This window comes from Lepidochelys kempii, chromosome 25, assembly GCF_965140285.1.
Source record: "Lepidochelys kempii isolate rLepKem1 chromosome 25, rLepKem1.hap1, whole genome shotgun sequence".
In the NCBI taxonomy this organism is placed as follows: domain Eukaryota; kingdom Metazoa; phylum Chordata; order Testudines; family Cheloniidae; genus Lepidochelys; species Lepidochelys kempii.
This window is the reverse complement of record NC_136404.1, coordinates 430,810-453,280: the sequence shown is the minus strand read 5'-3', so window position 1 is coordinate 453,280 and position 22,471 is coordinate 430,810.

Sequence of the window (22,471 nt, the reverse complement as noted above, 5' to 3'; positions counted from 1 at the left end):
TCCCCTGTTTACAGGTCTGTTTGCTAGCTCCTGTGCCGCTGCCTGACTGGCTGCTACCTTTATAGGACCCCTAGTCACTGAAGCCCCGCCCCCAAACCAGGGCTCAGCTTCTCTCCCAGCACAAAGCCCCTCCAAGCCTCTACACATACAGATACTACCAATACAAAACCAAACACACACAAATACCTTCTCCCCCAACAGAACTCCCACTCAAACTCCCCTGTTTACAGCTCTGTTTGCTAGCTCCTGTGCCGCTGCCTGACTGGCTGCTCCCTTTCTAGGACCCCTAATCAGTGAAGCCCCGCCCCCTAATCAGGGCCCAGCTTCTCTCCCATCACAAAGCCCCTCCAAGCCTCTACACATACAGATAATACCAATACAAAAACACACACAAATACCTTCTCCTCCAAAAGAACTCCCACTCAAACTCCCCTGCTTACAGCTCTGTTTGCTAGCTCCTGTGCCGCTGCAGCTGTCTGTGCCGCTGCCTGACTGGCTGCTCCCTTTATAGGACACCTAGTCAGTGAAGCCCCGGCCCCTAATCAGGGCTCAGCTTCTCTCGCAGCACCTAGCCCCTCCAAGCCTCTACACATACAGATAATACCAATACAAAAACACACACAAATACCTCTCCTCCAAAAGAACTCCCACTCAAACTCCCCTGCTTACAGCTCTGTTTGCTAGCTCCTGTGCCGCTGCCTGACTGGCTGCTACCTTTATAGGACCCCTAGTCAGTGAACCCCGCCCCCTAATCAGGGCTCAGCTTCTCTCCCAGCACAAAGCCCCTCCAAGCCTCTACACATACAGATAATACAAATACAAAAACACACACAAATACGTTCTCCTCCAACAGAACTCCCACTCAAACTCCCCTGCTTACAGCTCTGTTTGCTAGCTCCTGTGCCGCTGCCTGACTGGCTGCTACCTTTATAGGACCGCTAGTCCGTGAAGCCCCGCCCCCTAATCAGGGCTCAGCTTCTGTCCCAGCACAAAGCCCGTACACATACAGATACTACCAATACAAAACCGAACACACACAAATACCTTCTCCTCCAACAGAACTCCCACTCAAACTGCCCTTTTTACAGGTCTGTTTGCTAGCTCCTGTGCCGCTGCCTGACTGGCTGGTACCTTTATAGGACCCCTAGTCAGTGAAGCCCCGCCCCCTAATCAGGGCTCAGCTTCTCTCCCAGCACAGAGCCCCTCCAAGCCTCTACACATACAGATACTACCAATACAAAACCAAACACACACAAATACCTTCTCCTCCAACAGAACTCCTACTCAAACTCCCCTGTTTACAACTCTGTTTGCTAGCTCCTGTGCCGCTGCAGCTGTCTGTGCCGCTGCCTGACTGGCTGCTCCCTTTATAGGACACCTAGTCAGTGAAGCCGCGCCCCCTAATCAGGGCCCAGCTTCTCTCCCAGCACAAAGCCCCTCCAAGCCTCTACACATACAGATACTACCAATACAAAAACACAAACAAATACCTTCTCCTCCAACAGAACTCCCACTCAAACTCCCCTGTTCACAGCTCTGTTTGCTAGCTCCTGTGCCGCTGCCTGACTGGCTGCTACCTTTATAGGACCCCTAGTCAGTGAAGCCCCGCCCCCTAATCAGGGCTCAGCTTCTCTCCCAGCACAAAGCCCCTCCAAGCCTCTACATATACAGATACTACCAATACAAAAAAACACACAAATACCTTCTCCTCCAACAGAACTCCCACTCAAACTCCCCTGTTTACAGGTCTGTTTGCTAGCTCCTGTGCCGCTGCAGCTGTCTGTGCCGCTGCCTGACTGGCTGCTCCCTTTATAGGACACCTAGTCAGTGAAGCCCCGCCCCCTAATCAGGGCCCAGCTTCTCTCCCAGCACAAGGCCCCTACAAGCCTCTACACATACAGATAATACCAATACAAAAACACACACAAATACGTTCTCCTCCAACAGAACTCCCACTCAAACTCCCCTGTTTACAGGTCTGTTTGCTAGCTCCTGTGCCGCTGCCTGACTGGCTGCTACCTTTATAGGACCCCTAGTCAGTGAAGCCCCGCCCCCTAATCAGGGCTCAGCTTCTCTCGCAGCACCTAGCCCCTCCAAGCCTCTACACATACAGATACTACCAATACAAAAACACACACAAATACCTTCTCCTCCAACAGAACTCCCACTCAAACTCCCCTGTTTACAACTCTGTTTGCTAGCTCCTGTACCGCTCCAGCTGTCTGTGCCGCTGCCTGACTGGCTGCTACCTTTATAGGACCCCTAGTCACTGAAGCCCCGCCCCCAAACCAGGGCTCAGCTTCTCTCCAGCACAAAGCCCCTCCAAGCCTCTACACATACAGATAATACCAATACAAAAACACACACAAATACCTTCTCCTCCAACAGAACTCCCACTCAAACTCCCCTGTTTACAGGTCTGTTTGCTAGCTCCTGTGCCGCTGCCTGACGGGCTGCTACCTTTATAGGACACCTAGTCAGTGAAGCCCCGCCCCCTAATCAGGGTTCAGCTTCTCTCCAAGCACAAAGCTCCGCCAAACCCCGACACATACAGATACTACCAATAAAAAACCAAACACACACAAATACCATCTCCTCCAACAACTCCCACTCAAACTCCCCTGTTTACAGCTCTGTTTGCTAGCTCCTGTGCCGCTGCCTGACTGGCAGCTAGCTTTATAGGACCCCTAGTCAGTGAAGCCCCGCCCCCTAATCAGGGCTCAGCTTCTCTCCCAGCACCAAGCCCCTCCAAGCCTCGACACATACAGATAATACCAATACAAAAACACACACAAATACCTTCTCCTCCAACAGAACTCCCACTCAAACTCCCCTCTTTACAGCTCTGTTTGCTAGCTCCTGTGCCACTGCAGCTGTCTGTGCCGCTGCCTGACTGGCTGCTCCCTTTCTAGGACCCCTAATCAGTGAAGCCCCGCCCCCTAATCAGGGCCCAGCTTCTCTCCCAGCACAAAGCCCCTCCAAGCCTCTACACATACAGATAATACCAATAAAAAAACACACACAAATACGTTCTCCTCCAACAGAGCTCCCACTCAAACTCCCCTGTTCACAGCTCTGTTTGCTAGCTCCTGTGCCGCTGCCTGACTGGCTGCTACCTTTATAGGACCCCTAGTCAGTGAAGCCCCGCCCCCGAATCAGGGCTCAGCTTCTCTCGCAGCACCTAGCCACTCCAAGCCTCTACACATACAGATACTACCAATACAAAAACACACACAAATACCTTCTCCTCCAACAGAACTCCCACTCAAACTCCCCTGTTCACAGCTCTGTTTGCTAGCTCCTGTGCCGCTGCCTGACTGGCTGCTACCTTTATAGGACCCCTAGTCAGTGAATCCCCGCCCCCTAATTAGGGCTCAGCTTCTCTCCCAGCACAAAGCCCCTCCAAGCCTCTACATATACAGATACTACCAATACAAAAAAACACACAAATACCTTCTCCTCCAACAGAACTCCCACTCAAACTCCCCTCTTTACAGCTCTGTTTGCTAGCTCCTGTGCCACTGCAGCTGTCTGTGCCGCTGCCTGACTGGCTGCTCCCTTTCTAGGGCCCCTAATCAGTGAAGCCCCGCCCCCTAATCAGGGCCCAGCTTCTCTCCCAGCACAAAGCCCCTCCAAGCCTCTACACATACCGATACTACCAATACAAAACCAAACACACACAAATACCTTCTCCTACAACAGAACTCCCACTCAAACTCCCCTGTTTAGAGCTCTGTTTGCTAGCCCCTGTGCCGCTGCAGCTGTCTGTGCCGCTGCCTGACTGGCTGCTAGCTTTATAGGACCCCTAGTCAGTGAAGCCCCGCCCCCTAATCAGGGCTCAGCTTCTCTCCCAGCACAAAGTCCCTTCAAACCTCTACACATACAGGAACTACCAATACAAAAACACACACAAATACCTTCTCCTCCAACAGAACTCCCACTCAAACTCCCCTGTTTACAGGTCTGTTTGCTAGCTCCTGTGCCGCTGCCTGACTGGCTGCTACCTTTATAGGACCCCTAGTCAGTGAAGCCCCGCCCCCTAATCAGGGCTCAGCTTCTCTCGCAGCACCTAGCCCCTCCAAGCCTCTACACATACAGATACTACCAATACAAAAACACACACAAATACCTTCTCCTCCAACAGAACTCCCACTCAAACTCCCCTGTTCACAGCTCTGTTTGCTAGCTCCTGTGCCGCTGCCTGACTGGCTGCTACCTTTATAGGACCCCTAGTCAGTGAAGCCCCGCCCCCTAATCAGGGCTCAGCTTCTCTCCCAGCACCAAGCCCCTCCAAGCCTCTACACATACAGATAATACCAATACAAAAACACACACAAATACCTTCTCCTCCAACAGAACTCCCACTCAAACTCCCCTCTTTACAGCTCTGTTTGCTAGCTCCTGTGCCACTGCAGCTGTCTGTGCCGCTGCCTGACTGGCTGCTCCCTTTCTAGGGCCCCTAATCAGTGAAGCCCCGCCCCCTAATCAGGGCCCAGCTTCTCTCCCAGCACAAAGCCCCTCCAAGCCTCTACACATACAGATAATACCAATACAAAAACACACACAAATACCTTCTCCTCCAACAGAACTCCCACTCAAACTCCCCTGCTTACAGCTCTGTTTGCTAGCTCCTGTGCCGCTGCCTGACTGGCTGCTACCTTTATAGGACCCCTAGTCAGTGAAGCCCCGCCCCAAAACCAAGGCTCAGCTTCTCTCCCAGCACAAAGCCCCTCCAAGCCTCTACACATACAGATACTACCAATACAAAACCAAACACACACAAATACCTTCTCCTCCAACAGAACTCCCACTCAAACTCCCCTGTTTAGAGCTCTGTTTGCTAGCTCCTGTGCCGCTGCAGCTGTCTGTGCCGCTGCCTGACTGGCTGCTACCTTTATAGGACCCCTAGTCAGTGAAGCCCCGCCCCCTAATCAGGGTTCAGCTTCTCTCCAAGCACAAAGCTCCGCCAAACCCCGACACATACAGATACTACCAATAAAAAACCAAACACACACAAATACCTTCTCCTCCAACAGAACTCCCACTCAAACTCCCCTGTTTAGAGCTCTGTTTGCTAGCTCCTGTGCCGCTGCAGCTGTCTGTGCCGCTGCCTGACTGGCTGCTACCTTTATAGGACCCCTAGTCAGTGAAGCCCCGCCCCCTAATCAGGGTTCAGCTTCTCTCCAAGCACAAAGCTCCGCCAAACCCCGACACATACAGATACTACCAATAAAAAACCAAACACACACAAATACCTTCTCCTCCAACAGAACTCCCACTCAAACTCCCCTCTTTACAGCTCTGTTTGCTAGCTCCTGTGCCGCTGCCTGACTGGCTGCTACCTTTATAGGACCGCTAGTCAGTGAAGCCCCGCCCCCTAATCAGGGCTCAGCTTCTGTCCCAGCACAAAGCCCGTACACATACAGATACTACCAATACAAAACCGAACACACACAAATACCTTCTCCTCCAACAGAACTCCCACTCAAACTGCCCTGTTTACAGGTCTGTTTGCTAGCTCCTGTGCCGCTGCCTGACTGGCTGGTACCTTTATAGGACCCCTAGTCAGTGAAGCCCCGCCCCCTAATCAGGGCTCAGCTTCTCTCCCAGCACAAAGCCCCTCCAAGCCTCTACATATACAGATACTACCAATACAAAACCAAACACACACAAATACCTTCTCCTCCAACAGAACTCCCACTCAAACTCCCCTGTTCACAGCTCTGTTTGCTAGCTCCTGTGCCGCTGCCTGACTGGCTGCTACCTTTATAGGACCCCGAGTCAGTGAAGCCCCGCCCCCTAATCAGGGCTCAGCTTCTCTCCCAGCACAAAGCCCGTCCAAGCCTCTACACATACAGATAATACCAATACAAAACCACACACAAATACGTTCTCCTCCAACAGAACTCCCACTCAAACTCCCCTGCTTACAGCTCTGTTTGCTAGCTCCTGTGCCGCTGCCTGACTGGCTGCTACCTTTATAGGACCGCTAGTCCGTGAAGCCCCGCCCCCTAATCAGGGCTCAGCTTCTGTCCCAGCACAAAGCCCGTACACATACAGATACTACCAATACAAAACCGAACACACACAAATACCTTCTCCTCCAAAAGAACTCCCACTCAAACCCCCCTGTTTACAGCTCAGTTTGCTAGCTCCTGTGCCGCTGCAGCTGTCTGTGCCGCTGCCTGACTGGCTGCTCCCTTTATAGGACACCTAGTCAGTGAAGCCCCGCCCCCAATCAGGGCCCAGCTTCTCTCCCAGCACAAAGCCCCTCCAAGCCTCTACACATACAGATAATACCAATACAAAAACACACACTAATACCTTCTCCTCCAACAGAACTCCCACTCAAACTCCCCTGTTCACAGCTCTGTTTGCTAGCTCCTGTGCCGCTGCCTGACTGGCTGCTACCTTTATAGGACCCCTCGTCAGTGAAGCCCCGCCCCCTAATCAGGGCTCAGCTTCTCTCGCAGCACCTAGCCCCTTCAAGCCTCTACACATACAGATACTACCAATACAAAAACACACACAAATACCTTCTCCTCCAACAGAACTCCCACTCAAACTCCCCTGTTCACAGCTCTGTTTGCTAGCTCCTGTGCCGCTGCCTGACTGGCTGCTACCTTTATAGGACCCCTAGTCAGTGAAGCCCCGCCCCCTAAGAAGGGCTCAGCTTCTCTCCCAGCACAAAGGCCCTCCAAGCCTCTACACATACAGATAATACCAATACAAAAACACACACAAATACGTTCTCCTCCAACAGAACTCCCACTCAAACTCCCCTGTTTACAGCTCTGTTTGCTAGCTCCTGTGCCGCTGCAGCTGTCTGTTCCGCTGCCTGACTGGCTGCTACCTTTATAGGACCCCTAGTCAGTGAAGCCCCGCCCCCTGATCAGGGCTCAGCTTCTCTCCCAGCACAAAGCCCCTGCACATACAGATACTACCAATGCAAAACCAAACACACACAAATACCTTCTCCTCCAACAGAACTCCCACTCAAACTCCCCTGTTCACAGCTCTGTTTGCTAGCTCCTGTGCCACTGCAGCTGTCTGTGCCGCTGCCTGACTGGCTGCTACCTTTATAGGACCCCTAGTCAGTGAAGCCCCGCCCCTAATCAGGGCTCAGCTTCTCTCACAGCACCTAGCCCCTCCAAGCCTCTACACATACAGATAATACCAATACAAAAACACACACAAATACCTTCTCCTCCAACAGAACTCCCACTCAAACGCCCCTGTTCACAGCTCTGTTTGCTAGCTCCTGTGCCACTGCAGCTGTCTGTTCCGCTGCCTGACTGGCTGCTACCTTTATAGGACCCCTAGTCAGTGAAGCCCCGCCCCCTAATCAGGGTTCAGCTTCTCTCCCAGCACAAAGCCTCTCCAAGCCTCTACACATACAGATACTACCAATACAAAACCAAACACACACAAATACCTTCTCCTCCAACAGAACTCCCACTCAAACTCCCCTCTTTACAGCTCTGTTTGCTAGCTCCTGTGCCACTGCAGCTGTCTGTGCCGCTGCCTGACTGGCTGCTCCCTTTCTAGGACCCCTAATCAGTGAAGCCCCGCCCCCTAATCAGGGCCCAGCTTCTCTCCCAGCACAAAGCCCCTCCAAGCCTCTACACATACAGATAATACCAATACAAAAACACACACAAATACGTTCTCCTCCAACAGAACTCCCACTCAAACTCCCCTGTTTACAGGTCTGTTTGCTAGCTCCTGTGCCGCTGCCTGACGGGCTGCTACCTTTATAGGACCCCAAGTCAGTGAAGCCCCGCCCCCTAATCAGGGCTCAGCTTCTCTCGCAGCACCTAGCCCCTCCAAGCCTCTACACATACAGATACTACCAATACAAAAACACACACAAATACCTTCTCCTCCAACAGAACTCCCACTCAAACTCCCCTGTTCACAGCTCTGTTTGCTAGCTCCTGTGCCGCTGCCTGACTGGCTGCTACCTTTATAGGACCCCTAGTCAGTGAAGCCCCGCCCCTAATCAGGGCTCAGCTTCTCTCACAGCACCTAGCCCCTCCAAGCCTCTACACATACAGATAATACCAATACAAAAACACACACAAATACCTTCTCCTCCAACAGAACTCCCACTCAAACGCCCCTGTTCACAGCTCTGTTTGCTAGCTCCTGTGCCACAGCAGCTGTCTGTTCCGCTGCCTGACTGGCTGCTACCTTTATAGGACCCCTAGTCAGTGAAGCCCCGCCCCCTAATCAGGGTTCAGCTTCTCTCCCAGCACAAAGCCTCTCCAAGCCTCTACACATACAGATACTACCAATACAAAACCAAACACACACAAATACCTTCTCCTCCAAGAGAACTCCCACTCAAACTCCCCTCTTTACAGCTCTGTTTGCTAGCTCCTGTGCCACTGCAGCTGTCTGTGCCGCTGCCTGACTGGCTGCTCCCTTTCTAGGACCCCTAATCAGTGAAGCCCCGCCCCCTAATCAGGGCCCAGCTTCTCTCCCAGCACAAAGCCCCTCCAAGCCTCTACACATACAGATAATACCAATACAAAAACACACACAAATACTTTCTCCTCCAACAGAACTCCCACTCAAACTCCCCTGTTTAGAGCTCTGTTTGCTAGCTCCTGTGCCGCTGCAGCTGTCTGTGCCGCTGCCTGACTGGCTGCTAGCTTTATAGGACCCCTAGTCAGTGAAGCCCCGCCCCCTAATCAGGGCTCAGCTTCTCTCCCAGCACAAAGCCCCTTCAAACCTCTACACATACAGGAACTACCAATACAAAAACACACACAAATACCTTCTCCTCCAACAGAACTCCCACTCAAACTCCCCTGTTTACAGCTCTGTTTGCTAGCTCCTGTGCCGCTGCAGCTGTCTGTTCCGCTGCCTGACTGGCTGCTACCTTTATAGGACCCCTAGTCAGTGAAGCCCCGCCCCTAATCAGGGCTCAGCTTCTCTCACAGCACCTAGCCCCTCCAAGCCTCTACACATACAGATACTACCAATAAAAAACCAAACACACACAAATACCTTCTCCTCCAACAGAACTCCCACTCAAACTCCCCTGTTCACAGCTCTGTTTGCTAGCTCCTGTGCCGCTGCCTGACTGGCTGCTACCTTTATAGGACCCCTAGTCAGTGAAGCCCCGCCCCCGAATCAGGGCTCAGCTTCTCTCCCAGCACAAAGCCCCTCCAAGCCTCTACACATACAGATAATACCAATACAAAAACACACACAAATACGTTCTCCTCCAACAGAACTCCCACTCAAACTCCCCTGTTTACAGGTCTGTTTGCTAGCTCCTGTGCCGCTGCCTGACTGGCTGCTACCTTTATAGGACCCCTAGTCACTGAAGCCCCGCCCCCAAACCAGGGCTCAGCTTCTCTCCCAGCACAAAGCCCCTCCAAGCCTCTACACATACAGATACTACCAATACAAAACCAAACACACACAAATACCTTCTCCTCCAACAGAACTCCCACTCAAACTCCCCTGCTTACAGCTCTGTTTGCTAGCTCCTGTGCCGCTACCTGACTGGCTGCTACCTTTATAGGACCCCTAGTCAGTGAAGCCCCGCCCCCTAATCAGGGCTCAGCTTCTCTCCCAGCACAAAGCCCCTCCAAGCCTCTACACATACAGATAATACCAATACAAAAACACACACAAATACGTTCTCCTCCAACAGAACTCCCACTCAAACTCCCCTGTTTACAGGTCTGTTTGCTAGCTCCTGTGCCGCTGCCTGACTGGCTGCTACCTTTATAGGACCCCTAGTCAGTGAAGCCCCGCCCCCTAATCAGGGCTGAGCTTCTCTCCCAGCACAAAGCCCCTCCAAGCCTCTACATATACAGATACTACCAATACAAAAAAACACACAAATACGTTCTCCTCCAACAGAACTCCCACTCAAACGCCCCTGTTCACAGCTCTGTTTGCTAGCTCCTGTGCCACTGCAGCTGTCTGTTCCGCTGCCTGACTGGCTGCTACCTTTATAGGACCCCTAGTCAGTGAAGCCCCGCCCCCTAATCAGGGCCCAGCTTCTCTCCCAGCACAAAGCCCCTCCAAGCCTCTACACATACAGATAATACCAATACAAAAACACACACAAATACTTTCTCCTCCAACAGAACTCCCACTCAAACTCCCCTGTTTACAGGTCTGTTTGCAAGCTCCTATGCCGCTGCCTGACGGGCTGCTACCTTTATAGGACCCCTAGTCAGTGAAGCCCCGACCCCTAATCAGGGCTCAGCTTCTCTCGCAGCACCTAGCCACTGCAAGCCTCTACACATACAGATACTACCAATACAAAAACACACACAAATACCTTCTCCTCCAACAGAACTCCCACTCAAACTCCCCTGTTCACAGCTCTGTTTGCTAGCTCCTGTGCCGCTGCCTGACTGGCTGCTACCTTTATAGGACCCCTAGTCAGTGAAGCCCCGCCCCCTAATCAGGGCTCAGCTTCTCTCGCAGCACCTAGCCACTCCAAGCCTCTACACATACAGATACTACCAATACAAAAACACACACAAATACCTTCTCCTCCAACAGAACTCCCACTCAAACTCCCCTGTTCACAGCTCTGTTTGCTAGCTCCTGTGCCGCTGCCTGACTGGCTGCTACCTTTATAGGACCCCTAGTCATTGAAGCCCCGCCCCTAATCAGGGCTCAGCTTCTCTCACAGCACCTAGCCCCTCCAAGCCTCTACACATACAGATAATACCAATACAAAACCAAACACACACAAATACCTTCTCCTCCAACAGAACTCCCACTCAAACTCCCCTGTTTACAGGTCTGTTTGCTAGCTCCTGTGCCGCTGCCTGACTGGCTGCTACCTTTATAGGACCCCTAGTCACTGAAGCCCCGCCCCCAAACCAGGGCTCAGCTTCTCTCCCAGCACAAAGCCCCTCCAAGCCTCTACACATACAGATACTACCAATACAAAACCAAACACACACAAATACCTTCTCCTCCAACAGAACTCCCACTCAAACTCCCCTGCTTAAAGCTCTGTTTGCTAGCTCCTGTGCCGCTGCCTGACTGGCTGCTACCTTTATAGGACCCCTAGTCAGTGAAGCCCCGCCCCCTAATCAGGGTTCAGCTTCTCTGCCAGCACAAAGCCCCTCCAAGCCTCTACACATACAGATACTACCAATACAAAACCAAACACACACAAATACCTTCTCCTCCAACAGAACTCCCACTCCAACTCCCCTGTTTAGAGCTCTGTTTGCTAGCTCCTGTGCCGCTGCAGCTGTCTGTGCCGCTGCCTGACTGGCTGCTACCTTTATAGGACCCCTAGTCAGTGAAGCCCCGCCCCCTAATCAGGGTTCAGCTTCTCTCCAAGCACAAAGCTCCGCCAAACCCCGACACATACAGATACTACCAATAAAAAACCAAACACACACAAATACCATCTCCTCCAACAGAACTCCCACTCAAACTCCCCTGTTTACAGCTCTGTTTGTTAGCTCCTGTGCCGCTGCCTGACTGGCAGCTAGCTTTATAGGACCCCTAGTCAGTGAAGCCCCGCCCCCTAATCAGGGCTCAGCTTCTCTCCCAGCACAAAGCCCCTCCAAGCCTCTACACATACAGATAATACCTATACAAAAAACCACACAAATACCTTCTCCTCCAAAAGAACTCCCACTCAAACTCCCCTGCTTACAGCTCTGTTTGCTAGCTCCTGTGCCACTGCAGCTGTCTGTGCCGCTGCCTGACTGGCTCCAACCTTTATAGGACCCCTAGTCAGTGAAGCCCCGCCCCTAATCAGGGCTCAGCTTCTCTCACAGCACCTAGCCCCTCCAAGCCTCTACACATACAGATAATACCAATACAAAAACACACACAAATACCTTCTCCTCCAACAGAACTCCCACTCAAACGCCCCTGTTCACAGCTCTGTTTGCTAGCTCCTGTGCCACTGCAGCTGTCTGTTCCGCTGCCTGACTGGCTGCTACCTTTATAGGACCCCTAGTCAGTGAAGCCCCGCCCCCTAATCAGGGCTCAGCTTCTCTCCCAGCACAAAGCCCCTCCAAGCCTCTACACACACAGATACTACCAATACAAAACCAAACACACACAAATACCTTCTCGTCCAACAGAACTCCCACTCAAACTCCCCTGTTTAGAGCTCTGTTTGCTAGCTCCTGTGCCGCTGCAGCTGTCTGTGCCGCTGCCTGACTGGCTGCTACCTTTATAGGACCCCTAGTCAGTGAAGCCCCGCCCCCTAATCAGGGTTCAGCTTCTCTCCAAGCACAAAGCTCCGCCAAACCCCGACACATACAGATACTACCAATAAAAAACCAAACACACACAAATACCATCTCCTCCAACAACTCCCACTCAAACTCCCCTGTTTACAGCTCTGTTTGCTAGCTCCTGTGCCGCTGCCTGACTGGCAGCTAGCTTTATAGGACCCCTAGTCAGTGAAGCCCCGCCCCCTAATCAGGGCTCAGCTTCTCTCGCAGCACCTAGCCCCTCCAAGCCTCTACACATACAGATACTACCAATACAAAAACACACACAAATACCTTCTCCTCCAACAGAACTCCCACTCAAACTCCCCTGTTCACAGCTCTGTTTGCTAGCTCCTGTGCCGCTGCCTGACTGGCTGCTACCTTTATAGGACCCCTAGTCAGTGAAGCCCCGCCCCCGAATCAGGGCTCAGCTTCTCTCGCAGCACCTAGCCACTCCAAGCCTCTACACATACAGATACTACCAATACAAAAACACACACAAATACCTTCTCCTCCAACAGAACTCCCACTCAAACTCCCCTCTTTACAGCTCTGTTTGCTAGCTCCTGTGCCACTGCAGCTGTCTGTGCCGCTGCCTGACTGGCTGCTCCCTTTCTAGGGCCCCTAATCAGTGAAGCCCCGCCCCCTAATCAGGGCCCAGCTTCTCTCCCAGCACAAAGCCCCTCCAAGCCTCTACACATACAGATACTACCAATACAAAACCAAACACACACAAATACCTTCTCCTACAACAGAACTCCCACTCAAACTCCCCTGTTTAGAGCTCTGTTTGCTAACTCCTGTGCCGCTGCAGCTGTCTGTGCCGCTGCCTGACTGGCTGCTAGCTTTATAGGACCCCTAGTCAGTGAAGCCCCGCCCCCTAATCAGGGCTCAGCTTCTCTCCCAGCACAAAGTCCCTTCAAACCTCTACACATACAGGAACTACCAATACCAAAAAACACACAAATACCTTCTCCTCCAACAGAACTCCCACTCAAACTCCCCTGCTTACAGCTCTGTTTGCTAGCTCCTGTGCCGCTGCCTGACTGGCTGCTACCTTTATAGGACCCCTAGTCAGTGAAGCCCCGCCCCCTAATCAGGGCTCAGCTTCTCTCGCAGCACCTAGCCCCTCCAAGGCTCTACACATACAGATACTACCAATACAAAAACACACACAAATACCTTCTCCTCCAACAGAACTCCCACTCAAACTCCCCTGTTCACAGCTCTGTTTGCTAGCTCCTGTGCCGCTGCCTGACTGGCTGCTACCTTTATAGGACCCCTAGTCAGTGAAGCCCCGCCCCCTAATCAGGGCTCAGCTTCTCTCGCAGCACCTAGCCACTGCAAGCCTCTACACATACAGATACTACCAATACAAAAACACACACAAATACCTTCTCCTCCAACAGAACTCCCACTCAAACTCCCCTGTTCACAGCTCTGTTTGCTAGCTCCTGTGCCGCTGCCTGACTGGCTGCTACCTTTATAGGACCCCTAGTCAGTGAAGCCCCGCCCCCTAATCAGGGCTCAGCTTCTCTCCCAGCACAAAGCCCCTCCAAGCCTCTACATATACAGATACTACCAATACAAAAAAACACACAAATACCTTCTCCTCCAACAGAACTCCCACTCAAACTCCCCTGTTCACAGCTCTTTTTGCTAGCTCCTGTGCCACTGCAGCTGTCTGTGCGGCTGCCTGACTGGCTGCTACCTTTATAGGACCCCTAGTCAGTGAAGCCCCGCCCCTAATCAGGGCTCAGCTTCTCTCACAGCACCTAGCCCTTCCAAGCCTCTACACATACAGATAATACCAATACAAAAACATACACAAATACCTTCTCCTCCAACAGAACTCCCACTCAAACGCCCCTGTTCACAGCTCTGTTTGCTAGCTCCTGTGCCACTGCAGCTGTCTGTTCCGCTGCCTGACTGGCTGCTACCTTTATAGGACCCCTAGTCAGTGAAGCCCCGCCCCCTAATCAGGGCCCAGCTTCTCTCCCAGCACAAAGCCCCTCCAAGCCTCTACACATACAGATAATACCAATACAAAAACACACACAAATACGTTCTCCTCCAACAGAACTCCCACTCAAACTCCCCTGTTTACAGGTCTGTTTGCTAGCTCCTGTGCCGCTGCCTGACTGGCTGCTACCTTTATAGGACCCCTAGTCACTGAAGCCCCGCCCCCAAACCAGGGCTCAGCTTCTCTCCCAGCACAAAGCCCCTCCAAGCCTCTACACATACAGATACTACCAATACAAAACCAAACACACACAAATACCTTCTCCCCCAACAGAACTCCCACTCAAACTCCCCTGTTTACAACTCTGTTTGCTAGCTCCTGTGCCGCTGCAGCTGTCTTTTCCGCTGCCTGACTGGCTGCTACCTTTATAGGACCCCTAGTCACTGAAGCCCCGCCCCCAAACCAGGGCTCAGCTTCTCTCCCAGCACAAAGCCCCTCCAAGCCTCTACACAAACAGATACTACCAATACAAAACCAAACACACACAAATACCTTCTCCTCCAACAGAACTCCCACTCAAACTCCCCTGCTTACAGCTCTGTTTGCTAGCTCCTGTGCCGCTGCCTGACTGGCTGCTCCCTTTCTAGGACCCCTAATCAGTGAAGCCCCGCCCCCTAATCAGGGCCCAGCTTCTCTCCCATCACAAAGCCCCTCCAAGCCTCTACACATACAGATAATACCAATACAAAAACACACACAAATACCTTCTCCTCCAAAAGAACTCCCACTCAAACTCCCCTGCTTACAGCTCTGTTTGCTAGCTCCTGTGCCGCTGCCTGACTGGCTGCTACCTTTATAGGACCGCTAGTCCGTGAAGCCCCGCCCCCTAATCAGGGCTCAGCTTCTGTCCCAGCACAAAGCCCGTACACATACAGATACTACCAATACAAAACCGAACACACACAAATACCTTCTCCTCCAACAGAACTCCCACTCAAACTGCCCTTTTTACAGGTCTGTTTGCTAGCTCCTGTGCCGCTGCCTGACTGGCTGGTACCTTTATAGGACCCCTAGTCAGTGAAGCCCCGCCCCCTAATCAGGGCTCAGCTTCTCTCCCAGCACAGAGCCCCTCCAAGCCTCTACACATACAGATACTACCAATACAAAACCAAACACACACAAATACCTTCTCCTCCAACAGAACTCCTACTCAAACTCCCCTGTTTACAACTCTGTTTGCTAGCTCCTGTGCCGCTGCAGCTGTCTGTGCCGCTGCCTGACTGGCTGCTCCCTTTATAGGACACCTAGTCAGTGAAGCCGCGCCCCCTAATCAGGGCCCAGCTTCTCTCCCAGCACAAAGCCCCTCCAAGCCTCTACACATACAGATACTACCAATACAAAAACACAAACAAATACCTTCTCCTCCAACAGAACTCCCACTCAAACTCCCCTGTTCACAGCTCTGTTTGCTAGCTCCTGTGCCGCTGCCTGACTGGCTGCTACCTTTATAGGACCCCTAGTCAGTGAAGCCCCGCCCCCTAATCAGGGCTCAGCTTCTCTCCCAGCACAAAGCCCCTCCAAGCCTCTACATATACAGATACTACCAATACAAAAAAACACACAAATACCTTCTCCTCCAACAGAACTCCCACTCAAACTCCCCTGTTTACAGGTCTGTTTGCTAGCTCCTGTGCCGCTGCAGCTGTCTGTGCCGCTGCCTGACTGGCTGCTCCCTTTATAGGACCCCTAGTCAGTGAAGCCCCGCCCCCTAATCAGGGCCCAGCTTCTCTCCCAGCACAAAGCCCCTACAAGCCTCTACACATACAGATAATACCAATACAAAAACACACACAAATACGTTCTCCTCCAACAGAACTCCCACTCAAACTCCCCTGTTTACAGGTCTGTTTGCTAGCTCCTGTGCCGCTGCCTGACTGGCTGCTACCTTTATAGGACCCCTAGTCAGTGAAGCCCCGCCCCCTAATCAGGGCTCAGCTTCTCTCGCAGCACCTAGCCCCTCCAAGCCTCTACACATACAGATACTACCAATACAAAAACACACACAAATACCTTCTCCTCCAACAGAACTCCCACTCAAACTCCCCTGTTTACAACTCTGTTTGCTAGCTCCTGTACCGCTCCAGCTGTCTGTGCCGCTGCCTGACTGGCTGCTACCTTTATAGGACCCCTAGTCACTGAAGCCCCGCCCCCAAACCAGGGCTCAGCTTCTCTCCAGCACAAAGCCCCTCCAAGCCTCTACACATACAGATAATACCAATACAAAAACACACACAAATACCTTCTCCTCCAACAGAACTCCCACTCAAACTCCCCTGTTTACAGGTCTGTTTGCTAGCTCCTGTGCCGCTGCCTGACGGGCTGCTACCTTTATAGGACACCTAGTCAGTGAAGCCCCGCCCCCTAATCAGGGTTCAGCTTCTCTCCAAGCACAAAGCTCCGCCAAACCCCGACACATACAGATACTACCAATAAAAAACCAAACACACACAAATACCATCTCCTCCAACAACTCCCACTCAAACTCCCCTGTTTACAGCTCTGTTTGCTAGCTCCTGTGCCGCTGCCTGACTGGCAGCTAGCTTTATAGGACCCCTAGTCAGTGAAGCCCCGCCCCCTAATCAGGGCTCAGCTTCTCTCCCAGCACCAAGCCCCTCCAAGCCTCGACACATACAGATAATACCAATACAAAAACACACACAAATACCTTCTCCTCCAACAGAACTCCCACTCAAACTCCCCTGTTCACAGCTCTGTTTGCTAGCTCCTGTGCCGCTGCCTGACTGGCTGCTACCTTTATAGGACCCCTAGTCAGTGAAGCCCCGCCCCCGAATCAGGGCTCAGCTTCTCTCGCAGCACCTAGCCACTCCAAGCCTCTACACATACAGATACTACCAATACAAAAACACACACAAATACCTTCTCCTCCAACAGAACTCCCACTCAAACTCCCCTGTTCACAGCTCTGTTTGCTAGCTCCTGTGCCGCTGCCTGACTGGCTGCTACCTTTATAGGACCCCTAGTCAGTGAATCCCCGCCCCCTAATTAGGGCTCAGCTTCTCTCCCAGCACAAAGCCCCTCCAAGAATCTACATATACAGATACTACCAATACAAAAAAACACACAAATACCTTCTCCTCCAACAGAACTCCCACTCAAACTCCCCTCTTTACAGCTCTGTTTGCTAGCTCCTGTGCCACTGCAGCTGTCTGTGCCGCTGCCTGACTGGCTGCTCCCTTTCTAGGGCCCCTAATCAGTGAAGCCCCGCCCCCTAATCAGGGCCCAGCTTCTCTCCCAGCACAAAGCCCCTCCAAGCCTCTACACATACCGATACTACCAATACAAAACCAAACACACACAAATACCTTCTCCTACAACAGAACTCCCACTCAAACTCCCCTGTTTAGAGCTCTGTTTGCTAGCTCCTGTGCCGCTGCAGCTGTCTGTGCCGCTGCCTGACTGGCTGCTAGCTTTATAGGACCCCTAGTCAGTGAAGCCCCGCCCCCTAATCAGGGCTCAGCTTCTCTCCCAGCACAAAGTCCCTTCAAACCTCTACACATACAGGAACTACCAATACAAAAACACACACAAATACCTTCTCCTCCAACAGAACTCCCACTCAAACTCCCCTGTTTACAGGTCTGTTTGCTAGCTCCTGTGCCGCTGCCTGACTGGCTGCTACCTTTATAGGACCCCTAGTCAGTGAAGCCCCGCCCCCTAATCAGGGCTCAGCTTCTCTCGCAGCACCTAGCCCCTCCAAGCCTCTACACATACAGATACTACCAATACAAAAACACACACAAATACCTTCTCCTCCAACAGAACTCCCACTCAAACTCCCCTGTTTACAACTCTGTTTGCTAGCTCCTGTACCGCTCCAGCTGTCTGTGCCGCTGCCTGACTGGCTGCTACCTTTATAGGACCCCTAGTCACTGAAGCCCCGCCCCCAAACCAGGGCTCAGCTTCTCTCCAGCACAAAGCCCCTCCAAGCCTCTACACATACAGATAATACCAATACAAAAACACACACAAATACCTTCTCCTCCAACAGAACTCCCACTCAAACTCCCCTGTTTACAGGTCTGTTTGCTAGCTCATGTGCCGCTGCCTGACGGGCTGCTACCTTTATAGGACACCTAGTCAGTGAAGCCCCGCCCCCTAATCAGGGTCCAGCTTCTCTCCAAGCACAAAGCTCCGCCAAACCCCGACACATACAGATACTACCAATAAAAAACCAAACACACACAAATACCATCTCCTCCAACAGAACTCCCACTCAAACTCCCCTCTTTACAGCTCTGTTTGCTAGCTCCTGTGCCGCTGCCTGACTGGCTCCTACCTTTATAGGACCCCTAGTCAGTGAAGCCCCGCCCCCTAATCAGGGCTCAGCTTCTCTCGCAGCACCTAGCCCCTCCAAGCCTCTACACATACAGATACTACCAATACAAAAACACACACAAATACCTTCTCCTCCAACAGAACTCCCACTCAAACTCCCCTGTTCACAGCTCTGTTTGCTAGCTCCTGTGCCGCTGCCTGACTGGCTGCTACCTTTATAGGACCCCTAGTCAGTGAAGCCCCGCCCCCTAATCAGGGCTCAGCTTCTCTCCCAGCACCAAGCCCCTCCAAGCCTCTACACATACAGATAATACCAATACAAAAACACACACAAATACCTTCTCCTCCAACAGAACTCCCACTCAAACTCCCCTCTTTACAGCTCTGTTTGCTAGCTCCTGTGCCACTGCAGCTGTCTGTGCCGCTGCCTGACTGGCTGCTCCCTTTCTAGGGCCCCTAATCAGTGAAGCCCCGCCCCCTAATCAGGGCCCAGCTTCTCTCCCAGCACAAAGCCCCTCCAAGCCTCTACACATACAGATAATACCAATACAAAAACACACACAAATACCTTCTCCTCCAACAGAACTCCCACTCAAACTCCCCTGCTTACAGCTCTGTTTGCTAGCTCCTGTGCCGCTGCCTGACTGGCTGCTACCTTTATAGGACCCCTAGTCAGTGAAGCCCCGCCCCAAAACCAAGGCTCAGCTTCTCTCCCAGCACAAAGCCCCTCCAAGCCTCTACACATACAGATACTACCAATACAAAACCAAACACACACAAATACCTTCTCCTCCAACAGAACTCCCACTCAAACTCCCCTGTTTAGAGCTCTGTTTGCTAGCTCCTGTGCCGCTGCAGCTGTCTGTGCCGCTGCCTGACTGGCTGCTACCTTTATAGGACCCCTAGTCAGTGAAGCCCCGCCCCCTAATCAGGGTTCAGCTTCTCTCCAAGCACAAAGCTCCGCCAAACCCCGACACATACAGATACTACCAATAAAAAACCAAACACACACAAATACCTTCTCCTCCAACAGAACTCCCACTCAAACTCCCCTCTTTACAGCTCTGTTTGCTAGCTCCTGTGCCGCTGCCTGACTGGCTGCTACCTTTATAGGACCGCTAGTCAGTGAAGCCCCGCCCCCTAATCAGGGCTCAGCTTCTGTCCCAGCACAAAGCCCGTACACATACAGATACTACCAATACAAAACCGAACACACACAAATACCTTCTCCTCCAACAGAACTCCCACTCAAACTGCCCTGTTTACAGGTCTGTTTGCTAGCTCCTGTGCCGCTGCCTGACTGGCTGGTACCTTTATAGGACCCCTAGTCAGTGAAGCCCCGCCCCCTAATCAGGGCTCAGCTTCTCTCCCAGCACAAAGCCCCTCCAAGCCTCTACATATACAGATACTACCAATACAAAACCAAACACACACAAATACCTTCTCCTCCAACAGAACTCCCACTCAAACTCCCCTGTTCACAGCTCTGTTTGCTAGCTCCTGTGCCGCTGCCTGACTGGCTGCTACCTTTATAGGACCCCGAGTCAGTGAAGCCCCGCCCCCTAATCAGGGCTCAGCTTCTCTCCCAGCACAAAGCCCGTCCAAGCCTCTACACATACAGATAATACCAATACAAAACCACACACAAATACGTTCTCCTCCAACAGAACTCCCACTCAAACTCCCCTCTTTACAGCTCTGTTTGCTAGCTCCTGTGCCACTGCAGCTGTCTGTGCCGCTGCCTGACTGGCTGCTCCCTTTATAGGACCCCTAATCAGTGAAGCCCCGCCCCCTAATCAGGGCCCAGCTTCTCTCCCAGCACAAAGCCCCTCCAAGCCTCTACACATACAGATAATACCAATACAAAAACACACACAAATACGTTCTCCTCCAACAGAACTCCCACTCAAACTCCCCTGTTTACAGGTCTGTTTGCTAGCTCCTGTGCCGCTGCCTGACTGGCTGCTACCTTTATAGGACCCCTAGTCAGTGAAGCCCCGCCCCCTAATCAGGGCTCAGCTTCTCTCCCAGCACAAAGCCCCTCCAAGCCTCTACACATACAGATAATACCAATACAAAAACACACACAAATACGTTCTCCTCCAACAGAACTCCCACTCAAACTCCCCTGCTTACAGCTCTGTTTGCTAGCTCCTGTGCCGCTGCCTGACTGGCTGCTACCTTTATAGGACCGCTAGTCCGTGAAGCCCCGCCCCCTAATCAGGGCTCAGCTTCTGTCCCAGCACAAAGCCCGTACACATACAGATACTACCAATACAAAACCGAACACACACAAATACCTTCTCCTCCAACAGAACTCCCACTCAAACTGCCCTTTTTACAGGTCTGTTTGCTAGCTTCTGTGCCGCTGCCTGACTGGCTGGTACCTTTATAGGACCCCTAGTCAGTGAAGCCCCGCCCCCTAATCAGGGCTCAGCTTCTCTCCCAGCACAGAGCCCCTCCAAGCCTCTACACATACAGATACTACCAATACAAAACCAAACACACACAAATACCTTCTCCTCCAACAGAACTCCTACTCAAACTCCCCTGTTTACAACTCTGTTTGCTAGCTCCTGTGCCGCTGCAGCTGTCTGTGCCGCTGCCTGACTGGCTGCTCCCTTTATAGGACCCCTAGTCAGTGGAGCCCCGCCCCCTAATCAGGGTTCAGCTTCTCTCCAAGCACAAAGCTCCGCCAAACCCCGACACATACAGATACTACCAATAAAAAACCAAACACACACAAATACCATCTCCTCCAACAGAACTCCCACTCAAACTCCCCTGTTTACAGCTCTGTTTGTTAGCTCCTGTGCCGCTGCCTGACTGGCAGCTAGCTTTATAGGACCCCTAGTCAGTGAAGCCCCGCCCCCTAATCAGGGCTCAGCTTCTCTCCCAGCACAAAGCCCCTCCAAGCCTCTACACATACAGATAATACCAATACAAAAAAACACACAAATACCTTCTCCTCCAAAAGAACTCCCACTCAAACTCCCCTGCTTACAGCTCTGTTTGCTAGCTCCTGTGCCGCTGCCTGACTGGCTGGTACCTTTATAGGACCCCTAGTCAGTGAAGCCCCGCCCCCTAATCAGGGCTCAGCTTCTCTCCCAGCACAAAGCCCCTCCAAGCCTCTACATATACAGATACTACCAATACAAAACCAAACACACACAAATACCTTCTCCTCCAACAGAACTCCCACTCAAACTCCCCTGTTCACAGCTCTGTTTGCTAGCTCCTGTGCCGCTGCCTGACTGGCTGCTACCTTTATAGGACCGCTAGTCCGTGAAGCCCCGCCCCCTAATCAGGGCTCAGCTTCTGTCCCAGCACAAAGCCCGTACACATACAGATACTACCAATACAAAACCGAACACACACAAATACCTTCTCCTCCAACAGAACTCCCACTCAAACTGCCCTGTTTACAGGTCTGTTTGCTAGCTTCTGTGCCGCTGCCTGACTGGCTGGTACCTTTATAGGACCCCTAGTCAGTGAAGCCCCGCCCCCTAATCAGGGCTCAGCTTCTCTCCCAGCACAGAGCCCCTCCAAGCCTCTACACATACAGATACTACCAATACAAAACCAAACACACACAAATACCTTCTCCTCCAACAGAACTCCTACTCAAACTCCCCTGTTTACAACTCTGTTTGCTAGCTCCTGTGCCGCTGCAGCTGTCTGTGCCGCTGCCTGACTGGCTGCTCCCTTTATAGGACACCTAGTCAGTGAAGCCCCGCCCCCTAATCAGGGCCCAGCTTCTCTCCCAGCACAAAGCCCCTCCAAGCCTCTACACATACAGGTACTACCAATACAAAAACACAAACAAATACCTTCTCCTCCAACAGAACTCCCACTCAAACTCCCCTGTTCACAGCTCTGTTTGCTAGCTCCTGTGCCGCTGCCTGACTGGCTGCTACCTTTATAG